Source organism: Marmota monax, unplaced genomic scaffold, assembly GCF_021218885.2.
Source record: "Marmota monax isolate L192 unplaced genomic scaffold, Marmota_monax_Labrador192_F-V1.1 WCK01_AAM20220418_F8-fsc00086, whole genome shotgun sequence".
Lineage (NCBI taxonomy): Eukaryota > Metazoa > Chordata > Mammalia > Rodentia > Sciuridae > Marmota > Marmota monax.
The window spans coordinates 2,201,830-2,217,190 of record NW_026693086.1 but is presented as its reverse complement, the minus strand read 5'-3'; the positions used below and the strand labels follow the sequence as shown (position 1 = coordinate 2,217,190).

The window sequence follows — 15,361 nt, the reverse complement described above, 5'->3', positions numbered from 1 at the left end:
GTCTCTGACCCTCCTTGGAGGGTGTAACTGTAACAGGGATGCACTTGATGCTTTGACTATATCCCCTGTGGCCTTGAAACTTATGGTTTTTTTTTTTTCTTTTTCTCAAACTTCTTTTCAAACTTCTCCTCCCTAACCTTCCTGATCTCTCCTCCCTAATCTCATTTTTCTCTGAATCACCTCTGTAAAAGCCCCCTGTTCCTGAGGATAGGCAGAATCATAGCCTTTGGGACAGGAGTCCCCTGTGTTTCTTCTTTGCTAGCAAAGCAATAAACCTTCTTTTTCCTTTTTCTGAAGACCTTGTCTTTGTGGATTGGCATCAAGGACGAGGACAGAGCTTTCGGTTACATAACTGGAATCTTGCGCCTGGACTCTGCCCTGTGCATCTTTGTCCCTTTTGGTTTTCATCTGCGTCTTTTCGATGTAATAAACTGTTAACTATGAATACAATAGTTCTGAGAGTCCTCCTAGCATGTCGTCCAAACTTAGGGTTTCCTGGGGACTCTCTGACACATCTTCCCACTCCCTTCTTTCTCTTCACTTCTCGGGCATCAACGAAAAGATTCTTTCTGCTGTTCTGACCATACTCATTTATGGTCTTACACAATCTTCTAAGAAGCTCATCAAGAAATTTATTTCACATAAATTCAGTCTCTCCATGGAAGCGATGCTTGGGAGAAATTTTCTCCAGCCGATTAGGGTACTTTTGCAAACACTCCTGTGTAAGCATGCTCACAACTGTCACGTACTCACTCAAACCAGACTAGGATACTGCTAGCATCTAGGAACCATCTGCACATATCATAAGGCCATTGAGACTGGAATAAGAACTGGCAGCCTACTGTGCTTGGCCTCCCTGCAGGTAAGGAGCACGTCCTTTACCTGATGCCTCAGACTGTGAATGGCCCCATGGATTCCAGCAGATGGAGGTGCGTTCATTTTCTTAAGTCCTTAGCTGCTTGGATTCTTTCCAACTTTTTTGCTCTTCCAAATGATGCACCAATAACGATTCTTGCAAACGAATCATTAGGCTGTTCTATAATGATTATCTGAAGATACACGTCTACACACGGAATCTCTGAATTCAAGAGTACAGGTGTCTTAAAGATCTTTGATAGATGATACCTTTGGGGAACTGTATCAATTAAAAACTCCATTGGTTTTGCATACACATGCATTTTCCTGTTTCCTTGCCAACACCGAACATTAATTACTTGTTCTACTAACAAATAAATTGCTCCATCTAACTGCGTGATTAGAAAAATCACAGTGCATTAATATTACAGAATATTTTGCTATAAAGAATTAGGGAAGTTTCTGGAATATAAAGGTAGGAGAGATGCAAACAGATGGATTTTCTGTACCCCAATGTAACAGAATGAACAGAAAACTGACAAAGTCCAGGTGAACAAGCAAGAGGCATTTAGAGAAAGACAGGAATGTTGGTGTCTGCGTAATGCTTTAAAGTGTCAATCAAAGAAATTCAAATACAGAGGTTTCAAGCAATGGACAGGCAGTCTCTCTCCTGTGGCCCCAAAAGAGACAAGGGAATGAGGAATGGGTAGAAAGTAAGGCCAAAATTCCTAAAAATCATAGCCATATCCCCCCCCCCCCCTTCGAAGGGACATGCTGACTTCCTGGAAGGAAAGATGCCCCTCGCCTGGAGCAGCCCCTTGCTGAAGAATACAGGATCGGTTAAAAAAAAAAAAAAAGTCTTATCCTATGAAAGATTTGGAAAAAAAACAAACAAACAACAACAACAAAAAAAAAAAAAACAGTGAGGGTCTCAGCTCCCAGATGGCAGGAAAGCTGTCGATGGATCTTAACCCACCCACTGCGCTTGCCATGTCTTGCCACAGAAGCAATCAGACAGGCGACAATAAGAAAAACCCAATGACGTCCATCCAGCACCTATGCCGCAGGTGGAGCCCAGTGCGCATGCACCATCCTCCCACGCTTGGCCAAGGGCGAAGGGGCAGGGAAGGGTGGGGGCAGCGCAGCCCTGCGAGGGGCGTCCAGCACCCGGGCAGAGGACGGAAACCAGCTGCCCGCAGCCCCGGGCTCTGAGGCTCGGTTTAGCACTTTTCCCTCCCCCTTTTTTTGCTGCTTGCCCCACCCAAGCACCAATGGAAAAACTGACCGAACAGAAACTCAGCAAGCGCACCCAATTTCTGTTATTTCAGTGAGTCAATGCATATTTTCTACAGACGACAGCGCTGAAAATAGAGTTTTAAAATAATAGCGAACAGCAGAAAGCCTACCCCAAGCATAAAAAGCTAAAATGACCATAAATAGAGGAACACAAAGCAATGCAAAACAGGGCCCATGTCAGATTCTGGAAAAATTAAAGGTGGAAAATATAAGAGATTTAAAGCAGATCTCGTGGATGATTTTCAATTAATGTAGGTGGAGTGAGTTTTTTTTTTTTTTTTAACAAAGAAGCCATTTAAATAGAAAGACTTCAAGATTGCACCCAGGACCTGTAAAAATCTGGCCTTGGATTGAAAGCCAAAGCTGCTTATTATATTTCTTAGGGAGATTGAAATTAAAGGTGCAGATAAAAACATAGCAGGGAAAGGTTAATACAAAGAAAGCGGGGTTCATGGTTTTCATATGAGATGGAATCGAATCCAAGGTTCCAGGAGGCCACCAAGACCCATGGGGACGTTTTATAAATGACACGGGGACATGCCTTCTAAAGGGAGGTTAAAACTTCAGGGATAGGTGTGCAGACTGAGATGGATCAAAACCCATCCAAGCGCCCACCCGGGCACAAAACCGAGCACTGACACACCCTCCCAGGCCCAGGGTATATGGGAATGAGACATAAAGACTTGGAGGGTCTGATGTATATTTAGTAAGGTGCCCTTGGTAGTTTGGGATCAAATGCTATTCACTGAATATAGAGGATACATCTTTTATGGTCTTGTGGGGTTTTTTTACAGGGTGATCTGTCAGGCTGCAAAGAAAACCTTAACAAGATTCAAAAAGTAGAAATAGTACAGAGTATTTTCTAATCGCAGTTCAAAAAACCTAGAAATGTGTAACCTGGTAAGGGGCGCCATCAGGGGAGGGAGGGAGGGGCGGAAGGAAGGAGGAAGAAGAGGGTGAGAATTAACCCCCAATTCTTTTTTTGGGGGGGTGGGTGGGTACTGGATATTGAACTCAGAGGCACTCAACCACTGAGCCACATCCCCAGCCCTATTTTGTATTTCAGAGGACATGAAAAGACTTATCACCTTGCAAAACTTTGTGCAATTAAATGTGAACACCTGAAGGAAATAGACGATTTTTCTAAGAAAAAGCAAATAACAACAAAAATAATCAGCCTCACAAATCTTAAATAAAACAGGAAGCAGGAGCAAAATTGAAAATTTTACCCCAAGTCTCCATCTAAAATCTACCAGGAGGTGGAGAAATTCTTCCAAATAATTAAGAAATAAATCACCCTGCTTCAATATCAATTCCATTTTGTGTGTGTGTGTGAAAAACACACCCAAACCCAGAAATCCTGTAATTTAACAAACATGTTTATAAGAATCATGTTCATGTTTGATACATAGCAAGACTGTATCAAACTCACTTATAAATATCATACGTTAAATAAGCTATGACCTCTGGGCATGGTGATATAGGCCTGTAATCTCAAGGGCTCGGGAGGCTGAAACAGGAGGATCATGAATTCAAAGCCAGCCTCAGCAAAAGCGAGGCACTAAGCAACTCAGTGTGACCCTGTCTCTAAATAAAAATATATAGGATTGGGGTTGTATCTTAGTGGTAGAGCACTTGCCTAGCATGTGCAAGGCCCTGGGTTTGATCCACAGCACTACATGAAACTAAATAAACAAAATAAATATATATATATTTTAAAAAGGGCTGGGGATGAAGCTCAGTGGTTAAACACCCCTGGGTTCAATTCTTGGTACAAAAAAAAAAAAAGTTATTACCAAGAAAATCTAATATAGTTCAGGAATGAAAAAAATGCTTAGCATTAGGTAATGTTAGAAAGCATTGTGGACCATATATCTCAGTTTAAAAAAATAAATTTCGATTTTACTAGCAGAGAATGGGCAAAACATTCTCTTATGGCTTTCTAAAGAGCCACTGTATTTATGGCTAAACTTCCCTTTTTATTTCCAAAATTTGAAATATGTACTGTATTCTCCTTGAAGGGAAAAAAAAATCTCTCTAGAGATTTTTTGTTTTATTGATCTTATCAAAGACCCAGATCATGGTTTTATTTAACACTTATTTTTGGTTTAATTCAGTAGTGTCTATATCATGACTGATTTGATTTACCTGCTATTTTGGTCCATTAGGTTATTTTTTTTCAAACCTCTTTTATGAGAAACTTGTTTCATCCCTTTTCATTCTTTCTTAATAAAAACATTTGAAATAATGTTTCAAGTGGTTTTGTCTTTTGATTACAGGGTTGTCTACTTCCCATCAGTTTTGAAAGGTATTTGTTCTTTTTGTTATTTTATACATAAACAGAAATTGCAGGTTTAATTTCCTCTTTTCCTCAAATCATTTTATATGAATGGTTATCATTTTATAACATTTTTAAATGTTCTAAATATGTTAAATTTTTTGCCAACCTGGTGTTATTACTTATTTACAAGGTTTTTTTTTTTTTTTTGGGGGGGGGTGCAGGGGGATTGAACTCAGGGGCACTCAACCCCTGAGCCCCATCCCCAGCCCTGTTTTGTATTTTAGTTAGAGACAGCGTCTCACTGAGTTGCTTAGTGCCTCGATGTTGCCAAGGCTGGCTTTGAACTCGAGATCCTCCTGCCTCAGCCTCCCAAGATTCTGGGATTACAGGCATGTGCCACCGTGCTTGGCTTATTTACAAGTTGTTTTTATTAAACAATTTGACTTCTATAATTTCTGCCTTTGGAAGTCATTTAGGTTTTATTTGGCCTGACACATTTCTGTTTTCTGTTTTTGTTTTTTGGTACCAGTGACTGAACCCAGGGTCACTTTACCATTGAGCCACATCTTCAGCCTTTTTATTTTTTTGAGACAGGGTCACCCTAAGTTGCTTAGGGCCTTGCTAAGTTGCTGAGGCTGGTCTTGAACTTGTTATCCTCCTGCCTCAGCTTCCCAGGTTGCTGGAATTACAGGCACATACCACCTTACCCTACTACATTATTATTTTAAAATATATGTTCTATATATGTTTGAAAAGCATATGTATTTCTTGATATGTATGTATTATTATATTGCTGATTCCATTATTTAAATCCTGATGTTTTTGTATGTTTTTCTATTAGGAGGAGAATGGTTTATGAATCTCTTACTCAGTTTTATTCTTGTCAACATTTCTCATACTTCTATGGAAACAATTATTTTGAAACTCCGTGATCTTTGTTTCAACCTTGCTTTAAATTTGAGGCAATAAATTCAACTGTACTTAAGCACAAGCTCTAAGTTAAAAAGCTGTGAACTCTGAGCTTTTTGGAGGAGTGTGAGGGTTACCAGAGATTAAACTCAGGAGCACTCAACTATTGAGTCACATTCCTAGCCATATATATATTTGTATTTTATTTAGAGGGTCTCACTGAGTTGCTTAGCACCTCGCTTTTGCTGAGGCTGGCTTTGAACTCTCCATCCTTCTGCCTCAACCTCCTGAGTAGCAGGGCTTACACTCATGCGCCACTGCTCCCAACAAACATGAGCTTTTATCAAAATAAATTTCTATCTAAAAACATGGTAGAGAGGCTGGGGTTGTGGCTCAGTGGTAGAGCACTTGCCTAGCATGTGTGAGGCACTGGGTTCGAGTCTCAGCACCGCATATAAATAAATAAAATAAAGGTCCATTGACCACTAAAAAAATATTTTTAAAAAAACATGGTAGAAATGTCTAGAACAGTGCAAATATTTTAAAAGCATGCTAGGAGCCAGTAATTATAAAATTGTTACATGTGTACATCTGTGGCTTCCTGTCATCCTAGCATTAAATTTTGTCTGACAACTGAGACAGGCAAGGGATGCTCTTAAATGCGGAGACTGGTTTAATGGCATCAAGCTTAGATCTGTAAACACTGGACACAGGAAATGGCATTTGCTGGAGTGTTTGTTGTGGAAAATGTTGTTTTCCTCCTCAATATTGTCGACTCTGTTTGCCAAAAAAAAAGTGAATGCTTTTTACTGGTCTAGTTACAATTGAATCAGCTGACACAGAAACCACATATATTCTCTTGAACTCAGGAATAGCTCTGAGGGACTTTTTCATGCAATCGAAATGCATAATGAGGATAATGGGAATATTTCAAACCACGGGGCGGAATCTCACTCTCTTGGACAATGTTATTTTTTTTTCTTCACATCCGTGTTTTGCTCTTTCGATTCATAGACGCTCATCAATGTCATTATCTTTTTGGGGGGGTGATTGGATCATCTACCAAGAAAGAATACTCTATCTAAAATGCTTTGATTCTATGTCCTCTAAAATTAATATTGCTGTTTTCTTCACGTTTGCATTAGGGCTTGCTTCTTGGAAATTCGAGAGAGCTGGATGTAAAAGCTCCCGTCTAGAGGGCTTTGTTTTCCACGGGGTTGGTTAAGTCTGTCTAGCTCTGTCATTCCAGATCTCATCCTTGTCCTTTTGAAGGTGGATGTCCCTGTGTTGACTTTTTCTGCCTGTCATCTGCAATATGAATCATGCTCTTTTTTTTTTTTTTTGGTGGTATTTTTCTACTTTTATATATATATATATATGTTCTACTTTTCTACTCTAATGGATAGGTTCCTCTCGGTTTTATTCTCAGACGCACACACACACATCTTGTGCTTCTGGGGTTGAAAGTCTCCCCATGATCCTGTCTAGTTGAAAGGCTGTGGTCTGAGGGGAAGCAGAATGTGATTTCCATTTAGGAAATGGCCCCAATCGAAGGCTCCCGAGACGCTCCCATTTCAGGGCGCTTTGAAACCAAGTTCAAGAAGATTCTCTGGACTCTCTTCTGATTTAATGGTCTTTCTTGACTCATCTGGGAGCTCAGCCAACATCGGGTAGGGCAACGGTCATTTCCAGATTGGGATGAGGATCACACCCAACCCATGTCCTGGGGACCCTATGAGATGTCCTCCTCTCTGTCCCCTAAGAAAGCCCGTGTTGTTTGGATCCAGTTACCCGATGACCCCTTAATCAACGTATCTATTTAAGAAACAAACACAGAAAGCCAGAGAAAAAGAGCATGAGAACTTTGGAGAACAATTGCTGTGTGCGAAGACGGTGGAGCTCAGCAGGCTGGGTGCCAGTTGGTGGCGTGGTCTGGAGACGTCTGAAGCAATAGCCGCTTGGAACCGTGTTCCCTGGACAGGGGCCAAAACGCGGGTGCAGAAAAGTCTCATAAATTAGTTTTGATCCCTGTCTGGCATTTCCCGTTTTCAGTTTACAGAAAGGCCTCCATACAACCCGCGGATCTTCTTTTCCAAAGAATTGCTTTTGACATTTGCATTCAATATTCTACCGGGCGATAACTTATTTAGCCACCGTATCATGGGCACCGCAGTTAATTCGACTTAATTGGCTCCTTTGTTCATCTTTACACTTCTGTCAAGATGTCCCCTTACCTTAGCATTTTCTAAATCAATTTTAATTATATGAGTCATACACAAATGCTTTCTTCAATTTAAATGCAAGTTGAATATAGGTTCCCTCTCTCCCTCCACAGCACAGAGGTAGGTGGCCACTTTTGGATGCCCTCTGTCTAACGTGATCATAATTTTGGGGGAGCATGTGACCCCTGAGCCCCATCCCCAGCCCTATTTTGTATTTTATTTAGAGACAGGGTCTCACTGAGTTGCTTAGCACCTTGCTTTGGCGGAGGCTGGCTTTGAACTCCATCCTCCTGCCTCAGCCTCCTGAGCCACTGGGATGATAGACATGTACCATTCCCAGCATGATCATCAATTTTAAAATATGATATTTAAAAGAAAATAATACCTCTAGAATGTTTCCTTCCCGTCTAGCAACTTGTCTTAGAGATCTAGCTACATGTCTGTTTTAAACTGTGGCATAAAATTCCTTAGAAAAGATATAACAACGTTTTTTTTTTTTTTTTTTAATATACCCAGGTGATGGACATTTTGGTTAGTGGCTATTGTAAACAATGCTGGAAGAAAGTGCCCCCTACAGACCTCCTACCACATATACAGAGGGTCTTTCCTTTTTCTTTCCCCCCTTCCTCCCTCTTCTTTGATACTGGAGATTGAACCCAAAGTTGCTGTACCACTGAGATACATCCCCAGCCTTTAATTTTTTTTTTTTTTAAATTTCGAGACAGTCTCACTAAGTTGCCCAGGCCCATCTCACAACTGACATCTTCCTGCTCCAGCTTCCCAAGTCCCTGGGATCATAGGTGTGTGCCACCACGCCCTGTTAATGCAGAATTTCTTTTTCTTTCTTTCTTACTTGTTTTTTTTTGTACCAAGGATTGAACCCAGAAGCACATAAGCACTGAGCCACGTCCCCAGCCTTTTTCTATATTTTCTCAGGGTCTCACTGAGTTGCTTAGGGCCTCACTGTTGCTGAGGCTGGCTTTGAACTCGAGATCCTCCTGCCTCAGCCTCCTGAGCTGCTGGGAGGCTGGGATGACAGGTGTGCGCCACCGTGCCCTGCCAGTGCAGAATTTCTTTATGAAAAAAAAAAAATGCATACTGGAAACGCTGAGTTTATGGCTACTTTATATTACTGGAACTGCACTGTCTGTCAGAGTTGTCACTAGCTGCATGTGGCTTTTGAATACTTGAAATGTGGCTGCTGAGGGCAGAACTGCCTTCACTAGAATAAATTTTGAGAATTTCAAAACTGAATTGGTATAAAATACTTTTCTGTTAGATTCTATTTTGTTTTGGTAGGGCTATTCTACTCTCTCAAAAGTGTGTCACATTAAATATTACATCATTCTCGCTCGTGCCAGATGTGTGTGTTTTCTAGGTTTACGTGTGAATGTAACACCGATCTAATTGGCATCCTCAGATTGACTCTGCTCTAAGGATTTTTCTCTGTGCGTTGATAGAACATTATAATGTGTTTACTTGAGGATTTTATGCAGATGGTATGAATTTCCTAACCCCTATGTATTGCAACAGGTAAGTAAATCAAAATACAGATTATTTTAATCATCTAGTTATCTTTCTATTATGCACAAAATTTGAAATGAAGTCATACAGCTGATGCTGAATCATCGAGTCCTTGATAAGAATAATGAATTAAAAAAGAGCCGGGGGGCTGGGCATCTAGCTCAGTTGGTAGAGTGCTTGACTCGCATGTACAAGGCCCTGGGTTCAATCCCCTGCCCGCCCCCACCCACACACACACAAAAGGGCCTGGGGCTGGGGGTGGAGGAACGGATTGGGGAGATGTTGGCCAAAGAACGCAACATTTCAGTTGGAAATAAGTTCAAGATGTGTCGGGCAGTTAATAACAATATGTATTTGGAAGTTGCTTAAAGAGCACTGGGGGTTTGGCTCAGTGGTAGCGTGCTTGCCTAGCATGCGTCAGGCTCTGGGTTCAATCCCCAGTAGTACCCCCCAAAATTGCTTAAAAAGAGTAGATTGTGCCGGGTGCGGTGGTGCATGCCTGTAATCCAGCGGCTCGGGAGGCTGAGGCAGGAGGATCGTGAGTTTAAAGCCAGCCTCAGCAAAAGCAAGGCACTAAGCAACTCAGTGAGACCCTGTCTCTAAATAAAATACAAAATAGGGCTGGGGATGGGGCTCAGTGGTTGAGTTCAATCCCCAGTACCAAAAAATTAAAAAATTAAAACAAAACATTAGATTGTAAGTCTTCTAGCCACAAGAAATAAGTAGTGGTAGTGCTTATGTTAAATAGCTTAGCCATTCCAGAATGCTCATGTGCATCAGAACATCACATTACACAACATAAATATAAACAATTTTGACTTGTCCATTAAAAAAAGGAAAAACCCCACAAGAGACCAGAAGAAGAAATGCCACAGATTTCATGATGAACGCCATGAACAATGTGTTCTGTCAGAGCCAAAGGAAAAAGCTGTATGTTTGTTGTGAAAAAAAAAAATTATTTATTAATCTGAAAAGTGTTGAGATGTTTTTAGCAAATATGTGAACTTAATAAGAAGTTGTCTCTTGACATTCAAACCAAGAACCAAGGAAGTTCCTGAAAAGATGCTCCGCTTCACTAATCCTTGGGAAGATGCAAATCAAAACCACGAGACACCACGTCACGCCCATTAAGGTGGCGATTTCCACAAAACAAAATAATCTAGAAAATAACAAGGGTTGGCAAGGATACAGACAAACTAGGACCCCTGCACCTTGGTGCATTGCTTATGGATATGTAAAACAGTATAATTGCTGTGGAAGATGGTACGGCAACTCCTCAAAAATTAAACAGAAATATCACATGGTCTAGCAGTTCTGCTTCTCAGTGAAAAGAAATGAGAGCAGGCCGTTGAATAGGTGTTGATACACTCGAGTTTTTCTTAACACCATTATTCACAAAAGCCAGAGGCAAAATAACCCACATGTCCATCAACAGATGAATGGGGAAACCAAAGAGCAAGTGCCCACGATGGAATATTACGCAGCCTCGACAAAGAAGGAAATTCTGACCCATGCTTCAACATGGACGGACCTTGATGACAGTATGCCAACTGAAATAAGGCCATCCCAAAAGGATGAATATGGGATGATTCCTCATATATAAAGCTCCTAGAATAGCGAAGCTCATAGACATAGATGACAGAATGGTGGTTGCCATGGGCCGAGGGAAGGGGGAAATTGGGGTGTTAGTGTTGGGTAGATTCAGAGTTTCAGTTAGGAAAGACTTTTAACATCCTGGTGCTAGATGGTGGTGACAGTCTCACAACCGCATGAATGTACTCAATGCCGTGGAACTGTACACTTACCCGTGGTCAAAATGGTAAATTTATGTTATGTATAATTTATCATCATTTAAAAAAATTACCTAAAGTCCGAAGAAAATGTTGAACAAAAAAATTTAAATACATTTTAATTAGGATCAGAGATTCTGATTTGGGCCAGTTATAAAATGAATTGGATTCTTTTTTTTGGGGGGGGTGGGGAGGATGTACTAGGGATTGAACTCAGAGGGCCCTGGACTACTGAGCTCCATCCCCAGCCCTGTTTTGTATTTTATTTAGAGACAGAGTCTTGCTGAGTTGCTTAGCACCTCACTTTTTGCTGAGGCTGGCTTTGACCTCCCAATCCTCCTGCCTCAGCCTCCCGAGCTGCTGGGATTACAGGCGTGCACCACCATGCCCGGCTGAATTGGATTCATGAATGTGGAGTGTGTGTGTGTGTGTGTGTGTGCGCTCACACACATAACCAATATTTAATGGAAAGATGGTAAAACAAATTATTTCAGTTATGAAAATTTTGTCATGAAGTTATGAGAAAAGTGAACAATCATCACTTAAGCCACCCGTTTCCCATGGAATCAATGAACACATCAAAGGTAAAAATAATTCAAATTTTGCAAAACAGCGAATTTTAGGTGAATCACACCACAGGATGCTGACCAACGAATAGGTGGGTATATTTAATCCTAAAGCTCTTCCAAACTTATAAAAAAAAAAAAAACAGTGCCAATTTACAAATGTGGTATAGACTTTTTGAATCTTTTACATCTGATAGAGAAGAATTTCAGTTAGATACGAAAAAAAAAATTAGTTTCTATCCTGCCAGATGGTGTTCCAAAAATATGGATTTATTGGAACTTCAAAACAAGGGACTGATGTTTCCCGTCTTGCTGCCTTCCACCGTATGAAATATATTGAAAATATTTATGCTGCTTGCAGAAGTAGACTCTTTGGGAAGTGCCATGGATACAGTTGCTAACACTGCTCCCTGTGTGTATATACAAACGCTGTGAATCATCACCAACATGTGGAGCTTCTTTTGTGTGAGGAGGTGGGGATTTGAACCCAGGACCTTATGCATGGAAGACAAGCACCCGACCAACTGAGCTGTCTCCCCCACATGGAACTTCTGAAAGGAACAGAAGGCCATGAACATAATGATTCGGGGTCTTTGCCCAACGTCACTGGCTGAATTGTGCAAGAATTTTGGAAGGATTTACTGGACGGTCAATTCCAGATCAAGATTTTCTTGAAACTAAAGGAATGCTTGCCCAGAACCTAATAATCAGAGACAAGACGAACAACAATGCCAGTGTGACCTGTTTTCTCACCAACATGACAATATATATATGAATGAGATGACCCTGAAAATCGAAGGAAAGAAGAACTTCCCTTTGGCCTGGCTGGAGAGTTATTAGAATTTACATTGAAATTTCAGCCAGGCCGGTGGTGCACGCCTGTGATCCCAGCAGCTCAGGAGGCTGAGGCAGGAGGATCTAAAGTTCAAGGCCAGCCTCAGCAATTTAGCAACGCCCTAAGCAACTTAGTGAGACCCTGTCTCTGGATGAAAAAATTTAAAAGGCTGGGGATGTGGCTCAGTGGTTAAGTGCCCCTGAGTTCAATCCCTGGTACCAAAAAAAAAAAAAAAGAAATGAAAGACATTGAAACTTTTCATAATCCAAATCCATGACAATGAGCTTACCCACTTTCTGACATGAACTGATACGGCGAATATTCTTAACTGTGATCCCAGCATCATGTAAATCATGTGCAGAGTTTACCAGGGAAATCTGAAGAATATATTACTGATATTGATAAACTTAAGAGTTGCTTTTCAATTTATAGAATATACCTTTACCTGCCACATGAATAATATTAAATTGACATAATTTAGACAGAAGCAGTTTTAAAACTCATATATTTTTGCTTCAAAGTGAAATAGTTCTTCCAATAAAGATGAGCTGGTTTGGGGCTGGGTGCGGTGGCACACGCCTATAATCCCAGCAGCTCAGGAGGCAGAGGCAGGAGGATCACAAGTTCAAAGCCAGCCTCAGCAATTTACCAAGGCCCTAAGCAACTCAGTGAGACCTTGTCTCTAATAAAATACAAAACAGGGCTGGGAAGTGGCTCAGTGGTCGAGTGCCCCCGAGTTCAATTCCTGGTACCTCCCCCCCCTCAAAGATAAAATAAAATAAAGATGAGCTAGTTTTGGAACTGTGGAAATGAATATTAAAGAAAAATGATTTTAGGGGACTAATTGGAAAATGTTTAAATGTCTAAGACAACGTGGGTATGATTCTGCTTTGGGGGCTATAAAAATAAATATGATCAAATATCTCCAATACAATTTTAGTTCATTGAGCTAGGCTATGTTTAAAAAAAAAAAAAATACCCTTGCTGGGAATGACGGCCCAGGCCTGTGATCCCAGTGACCCAGGTGGCTGAGGAAGGAGGATCACAAGTTCAAGGGCAGCCTGGGCAACTTGACAAGACTCTGTCTTGAAATAAAAATAGAAAGGGCTGGGGATGTAGCTCAGTGGTAGAGCACCCTGGGATCAGTCTGGGGTGTCACAAAATATAAATAAAAAAGAGTCTGGGCTTGTAGCTTAGGGTAGAGCACTTGCCTGGCATGAGTGAGGCACTGGGTTTGATTCTCAGCACTGCAAATAAATGAATAAAATAAAGTTGTTGTGTCCATCTACAACTAAAAATATTTTTTTTTCAATTGAGCTATTTTGTAAGTGTACAAAAAAATCACGCTGGATGTCAAAGCCTTACATCAGCAACAACAAAAAAGGATCATACCACCTTGATCGTTTTTATACTGATGACATATAGACATGATGGTATTTTTAGAAATAGAGGGTTAAATTAAATATAATACTGAAATTATTTTGACCTTCTTCATACCTTTTTTCCTAATGAAACATGAAAAATTAGAACATGTAAAAATTACCTCTGTGGGGCTGGGATGTAGCTTAGTAGTAGAGGGTTTGCCTAGCAAGCATGAGGCCCTGGGTTCCATCCAGGGCCCAACCAACCAATCAATCACAGGTGGCTTATGTTTTCATGCCATTCCATAGTTGAGGTCTAGAATCACCTCCCTTCTCGTTAGCACCTCTGGGAGAATTCTCCATTGAACTCTGAAAAGAGGATCATAAGAGGCAACGGGCTCCATCCTCAGCTCCCTCTACGGAAACCAAAGGAGTCCGCCAGACCCAAGGAGCTGGCTGTGAACTTGAGCAACTCAGCACTGTGACTCCTGAAAACTTTGAATCTGGAGTCAGTAGTGCAAAGACAGAATTCTGCAGAAGCCCAATTCAACATTGCGTCAGTGTCAGGTACATGGACCAGGCTTTGAAAGACCCCCCAACTACTAATGGGAGTGGGGGTAGCATAGAGAGCCGAGAAGCGGTGACCACCCATCACAGAGACGTGGCTGGAGATGGGTGCAGGGGAAGATGGGGACGCTCCCCGGGACTGATGGGCTGGGTGAGCCTCCCAGCAGAAGAATAAGTGACAACATTGGAACTTTAGAAGGCGGAAGGAGAAGAAGAACATAGAGAAAGAGCTGGAATAAGAGGTTGGAACTTAGAATGAATGGCGGGTAGGAGAAGGGAACCACCGTCAAGCAGAAGATGCAGACCTAGGTTAGGACTCTCTCCCTGCCCTCATCAGGGGTCCGGAGAAAACCACCCTGGAGCTTTGGCGAGAATGTCCAGGCTAATTCAAGAGAAAGGACGCTCTGCAGCCACCAAGTCACAGCAAGCATCAAGTGCTAGTGGGATTCCTGAGGGCAGGGAGAAAGAGGCAGCCGTCGGGCGCCCTTCCTCTCTTCTTTCCTTCTGCATCAGGGATGAATGGATGTGGCTTGGCCCAAGGTCCAGTCCCCTCATCCTGCCTCATCTATAGCCAAGGTCATGTGACTTCCATGAATGGGCTGGGTTCTGTTCTTGATCCAGAGGGACTTACAAGTTCAGGAGCTCAGCCCCTCGGACTTAAAGTGCCAGGTTTGACTAAAGGTGCCAGGCTGACAACTGGGCTCCTCTGGCCAAGTGCATGCCTTCTGCCTGGTGCTAAGGTCATGTCCCTTCTTCCCTTCTGGGCCAGACTCCCTGTCTCAGTGCCGTGTCTGGGATGGAGCTTACTCCTCCCAGAGGCTAGGGATGCTTGTCCAACACCAGCTCAGCGATGACCACAGCCCCTCCTACTGCCCACTGACTGTCACCATGTTGGAGCAAAATGGCTATATGATCTTCGGAGCCCCTTTGGACCTTCCGTTCTGTCTGCAGACCTGAACCTTCCCCACGGTGCCTCCTTTACTGTGGCCTATGCCCTGCTGTCTGCTCTGTTAACAGACCCAGGATCACAGACAGCAATTCAAGTAGATCCTCTGGGGTGAGCATCCTGTTATCTCAGCTCTCCCTGCCTGAAAAAAAAAAAAAATCATTCTCCCAAGGTACGTAGTCACACTCAGCCTATCAATATATATTCCA

The 15,361-nt window shown here is 41.9% G+C and overlaps 1 protein-coding gene across 2 annotated transcripts in view; it reads right to left on the bottom strand.

Annotated features, from left to right (window-relative positions):
- The window catches only part of Tnrc6a (trinucleotide repeat containing adaptor 6A), a 180,561-nt gene that overhangs the window by 134,956 nt on the left and 30,244 nt on the right, over nucleotides 1-15,361 (bottom strand). The gene's annotated exons all lie outside the window — the stretch shown is intronic.